The 13,393-nt window shown below is 51.5% G+C and overlaps 1 protein-coding gene across 1 annotated transcript in view; it reads right to left on the bottom strand.

Moving 5' to 3' along the window:
• Positions 1-13,393, bottom strand: part of DOK4 (docking protein 4) — a 232,885-nt gene that overhangs the window by 114,768 nt on the left and 104,724 nt on the right. The window lies entirely within an intron of this gene.

The following is a 13,393-nucleotide window of genomic DNA, read 5'->3' as shown; positions in this document are numbered from 1 at the left end:
CAGGCGACTAGTGTCTCCATACAGGATGTGAGGAGTGTGTGCGGAAGAATGGGCCAAAATCCACCTGAGCAATGCAGGGACTAGTGTCTCCATACAGGATGTGAGGAGTGTGTGTGTGGAAGAAAAGGCCAAAATCCACCTGAGCAATGCAGGTGACTAGTGTCTCCATACAGGATGTGAGGAGTGTGTGCGGAAGAGTGGGCCAAAATCCACCTGAGCAATGCAGGCGACTAGTGTCTCCATACAGGATGTGAGGAGTGTGTGCGGAAGAATGGCCCAAAATCCACCTGAGCAATGCAGGCGACTAGTGTCTCCATACAGGATGTGAGGAGTGTGTGCGGAAGAATGGACCAAAATCCACCTGTGCAATGCAGGCGACTAGTGTCTCCATACAGGATGTGAGGAGTGTGTGCGGATGTATGGGCCAAAATCCACCTGAGCAATGCAGGGACTAGTGTCTCCATACAGGATGTGAGGAGTGTGTGCGGAAGAATAGGCCAAAATCCACCTGAGCAATGCAGGTGACTAGTGTCTCCATACAGGATGTGAGGAGTGTGTGCGGAGGAATGGGCCAAAATCCACCTGAGCAATGCAGGCGACTAGTGTCTCCATACAGGATGTGAGGAGTGTGTGCAGAAGAATGGGCCAAAATCCACCTGAGCAATGCAGGCGACTAGTGTCTCCATACAGGATGTGAGGAGTGTGTGTGGAAGAATGGGCCAAAATTCACCTGAGCAATGCAGGCGACTAGTGTCTCCATACAGGATGTGAGGAGTGTGTGCGGAAGAATAGGCCAAAATCCACCTGAGCAATGCAGGTGACTAGTGTCTCCATACAGGATGTGAGGAGTGTGTGTGGAACAATGGGCCAAAATTCACCTGAGCAATGCAGGCGACTAATGTCTCCATACAGGAGGTGAGGAGTGTGTGCGGAAGAATGGACCAAAATCCACCTGTGCAATGCAGGCGACTAGTGTCTCCATACAGGATGTGAGGAGTGTGTGCAGAAGAATGGACCAAAATCCACCTGAGCAATGCAGGCGACTAGTGTCTCCATACAGGAGGTGAGGAGTGTGTGCGGAAGAATGGACCAAAATCCACCTGTGCAATGCAGGGACTAGTGTCTCCATACAGGATGTGAGGAGTGTGTGTGGAAGAATGGGCCAAAATTCACCTGAGCAATGCAGGCGACTAGTGTCTCCATACAGGATGTGAGTGTGTGTGCGGATGTATGGGCCAAAATCCACCTGAGCAATGCAGGCGACTAGTGTCTCCATGCAGGATGTGAGGAGTGTGTGTGGAAGAATGGGCCAAAATCCACCTGAGCAATGCAGGTGACTAGTGTCTCCATACAGGATGTGAGGAGTGTGTGTGTGGAAGAATGGGCCAAAATCCACCTGAGCAATGCAGGCGACTAGTGTCTCCATACAGAATGTGAGGAGTGTGTGCGGAAGAATGGACCAAAATCCACCTGAGCAATGCAGGCGACCAGTGTCTCCATACAGGATGTGAGTGTGTGTGGAGGAATGGGCCAAAATCCACCTGAGCAATGCAGGCGACTAGTGTCTCCATACAGGATGTGAGGAGTGTGTGTGGAGGAATGGGCCAAAATCCACCTGAGCAATGCAGGCGACTAGTGTCTCCATACAGGATGTGAGTGTGTGTGCGGATGTATGGGCCAAAATCCACCTGAACAATGCAGGCGACTAGTGTCTCCATACAGGATGTGAGGAGTGTGTGCGGATGTATGGGCCAAAATCCACATGAGCAATGCAGGCGACTAGTGTCTCCATGCAGGATGTGAAGAGTGTGTGTGGAAGAATGGGCCAAAATCCACCTGAGCAATGCAGGCGACTAGTGTCTCCATACAGGATGTGAGTGTGTGCGGAAGAATGGGCCAAAATCCACCTGAGCAATGCAGGGACTAGTGTCTCCATACAGGATGTGAGGAGTGTGTGCAGCTGTATGGGCCAAAATCCACCTGAACAATGCAGGCGACTAGTGTCTCCATGCAGGATGTGAAGAGTGTGTGTGGAAGAATGGGCCAAAATCCACCTGAGCAATGCAGGTGACTAGTGTCTCCATACAGGATGTGAGGAGTGTGTGTGGAAGAACGGGCCAAAATCCACCTGAGCAATGCAGGTGACTAGTGTCTCCATACAGGATGTGAGGAGTGTGTGTGGAAGAATGGACCAAAATCCACCTGAGCAATGCAGGTGACTAGTGTCTCCATACAGGATGTGAGTGTGTGTGTGGAAGAATGGGCCAAAATCCACCTGAGCAATGCAGGCGACTAGTGTCTCCATACAGGATGTGAGGAGTGTGTGCAGAAGAATGGGCCAAAATCCACCTGAGCAATGCAGGGACTAGTGTCTCCATACAGGATGTGAGGAGTGTGTGCGGAAGAATGGGCCAAAATCCACCTGAGCAATGCAGACGACTAGTGTCTCCATACAGGATGTGAGGAGTCTGTGCGGATGTATGGGCCAAATTTCACCTGAGCAATGCAGGCGACTAGTGTCTCCATACAGGATGTGAGGAGTGTGTGCGGAAGAATGTGCCAAAATCCACCTGAGCAATGCAGGTGACTAGTGTCTCCATACAGGATGTGAGTGTGTGTGCGGATGTATGGGCCAAAATCCACCTGAGCAATGCAGGCGACTAGTGTCTCCATACAGGATGTGAGGAGTGTGTGCGGAAGAATGGGCCAAAATCCACCTGAGCAATGCAGGCGATTAGTGTCTCCATACAGGATGTGAGGAGTGTGTACGGAAGAATGGGCCAAAATCCACCTGAGCAATGCAGGTGACTAGTGTCTCCATACAGGATGTGAGGAGTGTGTGCGGAAGAATGGCCAAAATCCACCTGAGCAATGCAGGCGACTAGTGTCTCCATACAGGAAGTGTGGAGTGTGTGCGGAAGAATGGGCCAAAATCCACCTGAGCAATGCAGGTGACTAGTGTCTCCATACAGGATGTGAGGAGTGTGTGCGGAAGAATGGCCAAAATCCACCTGAGCAATGCAGGTGACTGGTGTCTCAATACAGGAGGTGAGGAGTGTGTGCGGAAGAATGGGCCAAAATCCACCTGAGCAATGCAGGTGACTAGTGTCTCCATACAGGATGTGAGGAGTGTGTGTGGAAGAACGGGCCAAAATCCACCTGAGCAATGCAGGCGACTAGTGTCTCCATACAGGATGTGAGTGTGTGTGTGCGGAAGAATGGGCCAAAATCCACCTGAGCAATGCAGGCGACTAGTGTCTCCATACAGGATGTGAGGAGTGTGTGCGGAAGAATGGACCAAAATCCACCTGAGCAATGCAGGGACTAGTGTCTCCATACAGGATGTGAGGAGTGTGTGTGGAAGAATGGGCCAAAATCCACCTGAGCAATGCAGGCAACTAGTGTCTCCATACAGGATGTGAGGAGTGTGTGTGGAAGAATAGGCCAAAATTTACCTGAGCAATGCAGGCGACTAGTGTCTCCATACAGGATGTGAGGAGTGTGTGCGGGGGAAGAATGGGCCAAAATCCACCTGAGCAATGCAGGCGACTAGTGTCTCCATACAGGATGTGAGTGTGTGTGCGGATGTATGGGCCAAAATCCACCTGAGCAATGCAGGCGACTAGTGTCTCCATGCAGGATGTGAGGAGTGTGTGTGGAAGAATGGGACAAAATCCACCTGTGCAATGCAGGCGACTAGTGTCTCCATACAGGATGTGAGGAGTGTGTGCGGAAGAATGGGCCAAAATCCACCTGAGCAATGCAGGCGACTAGTGTCTCCATACAGGATGTGAGTGTGTGTGCGGAAGAATGGGCCAAAATCCACCTGAGCAATGCAGGCGACTAGTGTCTCTATACAGGATGTGAGTGTGTGTGCGGAAGAATGGGCCAAAATCCACCTGAGCAATGCAGGCGACTAGTGTCTCCATACAGGATGTGAGTGTGTGTGCGGAAGAATGGGCCAAAATCCACCTGAGCAATGCAGGCGACTAGTGCCTCCATACAGGATGTGAGGAGTGTGTGTGGAAGAATGGGCCAAAATCCACCTGTGCAATGCAGGCGACTAGTGTCTCCATACAGGATGTGAGTGTGTGTGCGGATGTATGGGCCAAAATCCACATGAGCAATGCAGGCGACTAGTGTCTCCATGCAGGATGTGAGGAGTGTGTGTGTAAGAATGGGCCAAAATCCACCTGAGCAATGCAGGCGACTAGTGTCTCCATACAGGATGTGAGGAGTGTGTGCAGAAGAATGGGCCAAAATCCTCCTGAGCAATGCAGGCGACTAGTGTCTCCATACAGGATGTGAGGAGTGTGTGCGGAAGAATGGTCCAAAATCCACCTGAGCAATGCAGGTGACTAGTGTCTCCATACAGGATGTGAGTGTGTGTGCGGATGTATGGGCCAAAATCCACGTGAACAATGCAGGTGACTAGTGTCTCCATACAGGATGTGAGGAGTGTGTGCGGAAGAAAGGGCCAAAATCCACCTGAACAATGCAGGCGACTAGTGTCTCCATACAGGATGTGAGGAGTGTGTGCGGATGTATGGGCCAAAATCCACCTGAGCAATGCAGGCGACTAGTGTCTCCATGCAGGATGTGAGGAGTGTGTGTGGAAGAATGGGCCAAAATCCACCTGAGCAATGCAGGCGACTAGTGTCTCCATACAGGATGTGAGGAGTGTGTGCGGATGTATGGGCCAAAATCCACCTGTGCAATGCAGGCGACTAGTGTCTCCATACAGGATGTGAGTGTGTGTGCGGATGTATGGGCCAAAATCCACCTGAGCAATGCAGGCGACTATTGTCTCCATGCAGGATGTGAGGAGTGTGTGTGGAAGAACGGACCAAAATCCACCTGAGCAATGCAGGCGACTAGTGTCTCCATACAGGATGTGAGTGTGTGTGTGCGGATGTATGGGCCAAAATCCACCTGAGCAATGCAGGCGACTAGTGTCTCCATACAGGATGTGAGTGTGTGTGCGGATGTATGGGCCAAAATCCACCTGAACAATGCAGGCGACTAGTGTCTCCATACAGGATGTGAGGAGTGTGTGCGGATGTATGGGCCAAAATCCACCTGTGCAATGCAGGCGACTAGTGTCTCCATACAGGATGTGAGTGTGTGTGCGGATGTATGGGCCAAAATCCACCTGAGCAATGCAGGCGACTAGTGTCTCCATGCAGGATGTGAGGAGTGTGTGTGGAAGAACGGACCAAAATCCACCTGAGCAATGCAGGCGACTAGTGTCTCCATACAGGATGTGAGTGTGTGTGTGCGGATGTATGGGCCAAAATCCACCTGAGCAATGCAGGCGACTAGTGTCTCCATGCAGGATGTGAGGAGTGTGTGTGGAAGAACGGACCAAAATCCACCTGAGCAATGCAGGCGACTAGTGTCTCCATACAGGATGTGAGTGTGTGTGTGCGGATGTATGGGCCAAAATCCACCTGAGCAATGCAGGCGACTAGTGTCTCCATACAGGATGTGAGTGTGTGTGCGGATGTATGGGCCAAAATCCACCTGAACAATGCAGGCGACTAGTGTCTCCATACAGGATGTGAGGAGTGTGTGCGGATGTATGGGCCAAAATCCACCTGTGCAATGCAGGCGACTAGTGTCTCCATACAGGATGTGAGTGTGTGTGCGGATGTATGGGCCAAAATCCACCTGAGCAATGCAGGCGACTAGTGTCTCCATGCAGGATGTGAGGAGTGTGTGTGGAAGAACGGACCAAAATCCACCTGAGCAATGCAGGCGACTAGTGTCTCCATACAGGATGTGAGTGTGTGTGTGCGGATGTATGGGCCAAAATCCACCTGAGCAATGCAGGCGACTAGTGTCTCCATACAGGATGTGAGTGTGTGTGCGGATGTATGGGCCAAAATCCACCTGTGCAATGCAGGCGACTAGTGTCTCCATACAGGATGTGAGGAGTGTGTGCGGATGTATGGGCCAAAATCCACCTGTGCAATGCAGGCGACTAGTGTCTCCATACAGGATGTGAGTGTGTGTGCGGATGTATGGGCCAAAATCCATCTGAGCAATGCAGGCGACTAGTGTCTCCATGCAGGATGTGAGGAGTGTGTGTGTAAGAACGGGCCAAAATCCACCTGAGCAATGCAGGCGACTAGTGTCTCCATACAGGATGTGAGTGTGTGTGTGCGGATGTATGGGCCAAAATCCACCTGAGCAATGCAGGCGACTAGTGTCTCCATACAGGATGTGAGTGTGTGTGCGGATGTATGGGCCAAAATCCACCTGAGCAATGCAGGCGACTAGTGTCTCCATGCAGGATGTGAGGAGTGTGTGTGGAAGAATGGGCCAAAATCCACCTGTGCAATGCAGGCGACTAATGTCTCCATACAGGATGTGAGTGTGTGTGCGGATGTATGGGCCAAAATCCACATGAGCAATGCAGGTGACCAGTGTCTCCATACAGGATGTGAGGAGTGTGTGCGGAAGAATGGGCCAAAATCCACCTGAGCAATGCAGGGACTAGTGTCTCCATACAGGATGTGAGGAGTGTGTGCAGAAGAATGGGCCAAAATCCACCTGAGCAATGCAGGTGACCAGTGTCTCCATACAGGATGTGAGGAGTGTGTGCGGAAGAATGGGCCAAAATCCACCTGAGCAATGCAGGCGACTAGTGTCTCCATACAGGATGTGAGGAGTGTGTGCGGATGTATGGGCCAAAATCCACCTGTGCAATGCAGGCGACTAGTGTCTCCATACAGGATGTGAGTGTGTGTGCGGATGTATGGGCCAAAATCCACCTGAGCAATGCAGGCGACTAGTGTCTCCATGCAGGATGTGAGGAGTGTGTGTGGAAGAACGGGCCAAAATCCACCTGAGCAATGCAGGCGACTAGTGTCTCCATACAGGATGTGAGTGTGTGTGCGGAAGAATGGGCCAAAATCCACCTGAGCAATGCAGGTGACCAGTGTCTCCATACAGGATATGAGGAGTGTGTGCGGATGTATGGGCCAAAATCCACCTGAGCAATGCAGGCGACTAGTGTCTCCATACAGGATGTGAGTGTGTGTGCGGATGTATGGGCCAAAATCCACCTGTGCAATGCAGGCGACTAGTGTCTCCATACAGGATGTGAGGAGTGTGTGCGGATGTATGGGCCAAAATCCACCTGTGCAATGCAGGCGACTAGTGTCTCCATACAGGATGTGAGTGTGTGTGCGGATGTATGGGCCAAAATCCACCTGAGCAATGCAGGCGACTAGTGTCTCCATACAGGATGTGAGTGTGTGTGCGGATGTATGGGCCAAAATCCACCTGAGCAATGCAGGCGACTAGTGTCTCCATGCAGGATGTGAGGAGTGTGTGTGGAAGAATGGGCCAAAATCCACCTGTGCAATGCAGGCGACTAGTGTCTCCATACAGAATGTGAGTGTGTGTGCGGATGTATGGGCCAAAATCCACATGAGCAATGCAGGCGACTAGTGTCTCCATACAGGATGTGAGGAGTGTGTGTGGAAGAATGGGCCAAAATCCACCTGAGCAATGCAGGCGACTAGTGTCTCCATACAGGATGTGAGTGTGTCTGCGGATGTATGGGCCAAAATCCACCTGAACAATGCAGGCGACTAGTGTCTCCATGTAGGATGTGAGGAGTGTGTGCGGATGTATGGGCCAAAATCCACCTGAGCAATGCAGGCGACTAGTGTCTCCATGCAGGATGTGAGGAGTGTGTGTGGAAGAATGGTCCAAAATCCACCTGAGCAATGCAGGCGACTAGTGTCTCCATACAGGATGTGAGTGTGTGTGCGGATGTATGGGCCAAAATCCACCTGAGCAATGCAGGGACTAGTGTCTCCATGCAGGATGTGAGGAGTGTGTGCAGAAGAATGGGCCAAAATCCACCTGAACAATGCAGGTGACTAGTGTCTCCATACAGGATGTGAGGAGTGTGTGCGGAAGAATGGACCAAAATCCACCTGAGCAATGCAGGCGACTAGTGTCTCCATACAGGATGTGAGGAGTGTGTGCAGAAGAATGGGCCAAAATCCACCTGAGCAATGCAGGAGACTAGTGTCTCCATACAGGATGTGAGGAGTGTGTGCGGAAGAATGGGCCAAAATCCACCTGAGCAATGCAGGTGACTAGTGTCTCCATACAGGATGTGTGGAGTGTGTGCGGAAGAATGGACCAAAATCTACCTGAGCAATGCAGGTGACAAGTGTCTCCATACAGGATGTGAGTGTGTGTGCGGATGTATGGGCCAAAATCCACCTGAGCAATGCAGGCGACTAGTGTCTCCATACAGGATGTGAGGAGTGTGTGCGGAAGAATGGGCCAAAATCCACCTGAGCAATGCAGGCGACTAGTGTCTCCATACAGGATGTGAGTGTGTGTGCGGATGTATGGGCCAAAATCCACCTGTGCAATGCAGGCGACTAGTGTCTCCATACAGGATGTGAGGAGTGTGTGCGGATGTATGGGCCAAAATCCACCTGTGCAATGCAGGCGACTAGTGTCTCCATACAGGATGTGAGTGTGTGTGCGGATGTATGGGCCAAAATCCACCTGAGCAATGCAGGCGACTAGTGTCTCCATGCAGGATGTGAGGAGTGTGTGTGGAAGAACGGGCCAAAATCCACCTGAGCAATGCAGGCGACTAGTGTCTCCATACAGGATGTGAGTGTATGTGTGCGGATGTATGGGCCAAAATCCACCTGAGCAATGCAGGCGACTAGTGTCTCCATACAGGATGTGAGTGTGTGTGCGGATGTATGGGCCAAAATCCACCTGTGCAATGCAGGCGACTAGTGTCTCCATACAGGATGTGAGTGTGTGTGCGGAAGAATGTGCCAAAATCCACCTGAGCAATGCAGGCGACTAGTGTCTCCATACAGGATGTGAGGAGTGTGTGCGGAAGAATGGGCCAAAATCCACCTGAGCAATGCAGGCGACTAGTGTCTCCATACAGGATGTGAGGAGTGTGTGCGGAAGAATGGACCAAAATCCACCTGAGCAATGCAGGCGACTAGTGTCTCCATACAGGATGTGAGGAGTGTGTGCGGAAGAATGGACCAAAATCCACCTGAGCAATGCAGGCGACTAGTGTCTCCATACAGGATGTGAGGAGTGTGTGCGGAAGAATGGCCCAAAATCCACCTGAGCAATGCAGGCGACTAGTGTCTCCATACAGGATGTGAGGAGTGTGTGCGGAAGAATGGTCCAAAATCCACCTGAGCAATGCAGGCGACTAGTGTCTCCATACAGGATGTGAGGAGTGTGTGCGGAAGAATGGGCCAAAATCCACCTGAGCAATGCAGGGACTAGTGTCTCCATACAGGATGTGAGGAGTGTGTGTGTGGAAGAAAAGGCCAAAATCCACCTGAGCAATGCAGGTGACTAGTGTCTCCATACAGGATGTGAGGAGTGTGTGCGGAAGAGTGGGCCAAAATCCACCTGAGCAATGCAGGCGACTAGTGTCTCCATACAGGATGTGAGGAGTGTGTGCGGAAGAATGGCCCAAAATCCACCTGAGCAATGCAGGCGACTAGTGTCTCCATACAGGATGTGAGGAGTGTGTGCGGAAGAATGGACCAAAATCCACCTGTGCAATGCAGGCGACTAGTGTCTCCATACAGGATGTGAGGAGTGTGTGCGGATGTATGGGCCAAAATCCACCTGAGCAATGCAGGGACTAGTGTCTCCATACAGGATGTGAGGAGTGTGTGCGGAAGAATAGGCCAAAATCCACCTGAGCAATGCAGGTGACTAGTGTCTCCATACAGGATGTGAGGAGTGTGTGCGGAGGAATGGGCCAAAATCCACCTGAGCAATGCAGGCGACTAGTGTCTCCATACAGGATGTGAGGAGTGTGTGCAGAAGAATGGGCCAAAATCCACCTGAGCAATGCAGGCGACTAGTGTCTCCATACAGGATGTGAGGAGTGTGTGTGGAAGAATGGGCCAAAATTCACCTGAGCAATGCAGGCGACTAGTGTCTCCATACAGGATGTGAGGAGTGTGTGCGGAAGAATAGGCCAAAATCCACCTGAGCAATGCAGGTGACTAGTGTCTCCATACAGGATGTGAGGAGTGTGTGTGGAACAATGGGCCAAAATTCACCTGAGCAATGCAGGCGACTAATGTCTCCATACAGGAGGTGAGGAGTGTGTGCGGAAGAATGGACCAAAATCCACCTGTGCAATGCAGGCGACTAGTGTCTCCATACAGGATGTGAGGAGTGTGTGCAGAAGAATGGACCAAAATCCACCTGAGCAATGCAGGCGACTAGTGTCTCCATACAGGAGGTGAGGAGTGTGTGCGGAAGAATGGACCAAAATCCACCTGTGCAATGCAGGGACTAGTGTCTCCATACAGGATGTGAGGAGTGTGTGTGGAAGAATGGGCCAAAATTCACCTGAGCAATGCAGGCGACTAGTGTCTCCATACAGGATGTGAGTGTGTGTGCGGATGTATGGGCCAAAATCCACCTGAGCAATGCAGGCGACTAGTGTCTCCATGCAGGATGTGAGGAGTGTGTGTGGAAGAATGGGCCAAAATCCACCTGAGCAATGCAGGTGACTAGTGTCTCCATACAGGATGTGAGGAGTGTGTGTGTGGAAGAATGGGCCAAAATCCACCTGAGCAATGCAGGCGACTAGTGTCTCCATACAGAATGTGAGGAGTGTGTGCGGAAGAATGGACCAAAATCCACCTGAGCAATGCAGGCGACCAGTGTCTCCATACAGGATGTGAGTGTGTGTGGAGGAATGGGCCAAAATCCACCTGAGCAATGCAGGCGACTAGTGTCTCCATACAGGATGTGAGGAGTGTGTGTGGAGGAATGGGCCAAAATCCACCTGAGCAATGCAGGCGACTAGTGTCTCCATACAGGATGTGAGTGTGTGTGCGGATGTATGGGCCAAAATCCACCTGAACAATGCAGGCGACTAGTGTCTCCATACAGGATGTGAGGAGTGTGTGCGGATGTATGGGCCAAAATCCACATGAGCAATGCAGGCGACTAGTGTCTCCATGCAGGATGTGAAGAGTGTGTGTGGAAGAATGGGCCAAAATCCACCTGAGCAATGCAGGCGACTAGTGTCTCCATACAGGATGTGAGTGTGTGCGGAAGAATGGGCCAAAATCCACCTGAGCAATGCAGGGACTAGTGTCTCCATACAGGATGTGAGGAGTGTGTGCAGCTGTATGGGCCAAAATCCACCTGAACAATGCAGGCGACTAGTGTCTCCATGCAGGATGTGAAGAGTGTGTGTGGAAGAATGGGCCAAAATCCACCTGAGCAATGCAGGTGACTAGTGTCTCCATACAGGATGTGAGGAGTGTGTGTGGAAGAACGGGCCAAAATCCACCTGAGCAATGCAGGTGACTAGTGTCTCCATACAGGATGTGAGGAGTGTGTGTGGAAGAATGGACCAAAATCCACCTGAGCAATGCAGGTGACTAGTGTCTCCATACAGGATGTGAGTGTGTGTGTGGAAGAATGGGCCAAAATCCACCTGAGCAATGCAGGCGACTAGTGTCTCCATACAGGATGTGAGGAGTGTGTGCAGAAGAATGGGCCAAAATCCACCTGAGCAATGCAGGGACTAGTGTCTCCATACAGGATGTGAGGAGTGTGTGCGGAAGAATGGGCCAAAATCCACCTGAGCAATGCAGACGACTAGTGTCTCCATACAGGATGTGAGGAGTCTGTGCGGATGTATGGGCCAAATTTCACCTGAGCAATGCAGGCGACTAGTGTCTCCATACAGGATGTGAGGAGTGTGTGCGGAAGAATGTGCCAAAATCCACCTGAGCAATGCAGGTGACTAGTGTCTCCATACAGGATGTGAGTGTGTGTGCGGATGTATGGGCCAAAATCCACCTGAGCAATGCAGGCGACTAGTGTCTCCATACAGGATGTGAGGAGTGTGTGCGGAAGAATGGGCCAAAATCCACCTGAGCAATGCAGGCGATTAGTGTCTCCATACAGGATGTGAGGAGTGTGTACGGAAGAATGGGCCAAAATCCACCTGAGCAATGCAGGTGACTAGTGTCTCCATACAGGATGTGAGGAGTGTGTGCGGAAGAATGGCCAAAATCCACCTGAGCAATGCAGGCGACTAGTGTCTCCATACAGGAAGTGTGGAGTGTGTGCGGAAGAATGGGCCAAAATCCACCTGAGCAATGCAGGTGACTAGTGTCTCCATACAGGATGTGAGGAGTGTGTGCGGAAGAATGGCCAAAATCCACCTGAGCAATGCAGGTGACTGGTGTCTCAATACAGGAGGTGAGGAGTGTGTGCGGAAGAATGGACCAAAATCCACCTGAGCAATGCAGGTGACTAGTGTCTCCATACAGGATGTGAGGAGTGTGTGTGGAAGAACGGGCCAAAATCCACCTGAGCAATGCAGGCGACTAGTGTCTCCATACAGGATGTGAGTGTGTGTGTGCGGAAGAATGGGCCAAAATCCACCTGAGCAATGCAGGCGACTAGTGTCTCCATACAGGATGTGAGGAGTGTGTGCGGAAGAATGGACCAAAATCCACCTGAGCAATGCAGGGACTAGTGTCTCCATACAGGATGTGAGGAGTGTGTGTGGAAGAATGGGCCAAAATCCACCTGAGCAATGCAGGCAACTAGTGTCTCCATACAGGATGTGAGGAGTGTGTGTGGAAGAATAGGCCAAAATTTACCTGAGCAATGCAGGCGACTAGTGTCTCCATACAGGATGTGAGGAGTGTGTGCGGGGGAAGAATGGGCCAAAATCCACCTGAGCAATGCAGGCGACTAGTGTCTCCATACAGGATGTGAGTGTGTGTGCGGATGTATGGGCCAAAATCCACCTGAGCAATGCAGGCGACTAGTGTCTCCATGCAGGATGTGAGGAGTGTGTGTGGAAGAATGGGACAAAATCCACCTGTGCAATGCAGGCGACTAGTGTCTCCATACAGGATGTGAGGAGTGTGTGCGGAAGAATGGGCCAAAATCCACCTGAGCAATGCAGGCGACTAGTGTCTCCATACAGGATGTGAGTGTGTGTGCGGAAGAATGGGCCAAAATCCACCTGAGCAATGCAGGCGACTAGTGTCTCTATACAGGATGTGAGTGTGTGTGCGGAAGAATGGGCCAAAATCCACCTGAGCAATGCAGGCGACTAGTGTCTCCATACAGGATGTGAGTGTGTGTGCGGAAGAATGGGCCAAAATCCACCTGAGCAATGCAGGCGACTAGTGCCTCCATACAGGATGTGAGGAGTGTGTGTGGAAGAATGGGCCAAAATCCACCTGTGCAATGCAGGCGACTAGTGTCTCCATACAGGATGTGAGTGTGTGTGCGGATGTATGGGCCAAAATCCACATGAGCAATGCAGGCGACTAGTGTCTCCATGCAGGATGTGAGGAGTGTGTGTGTAAGA

Source organism: Anomaloglossus baeobatrachus, chromosome 10 (genome assembly GCF_048569485.1).
Source record: "Anomaloglossus baeobatrachus isolate aAnoBae1 chromosome 10, aAnoBae1.hap1, whole genome shotgun sequence".
Taxonomy (NCBI): Eukaryota; Metazoa; Chordata; class Amphibia; order Anura; family Aromobatidae; genus Anomaloglossus; species Anomaloglossus baeobatrachus.
The sequence above is the reverse complement of the archived record's forward strand: the minus strand, read 5'-3'. Positions and strand labels throughout refer to the sequence as shown.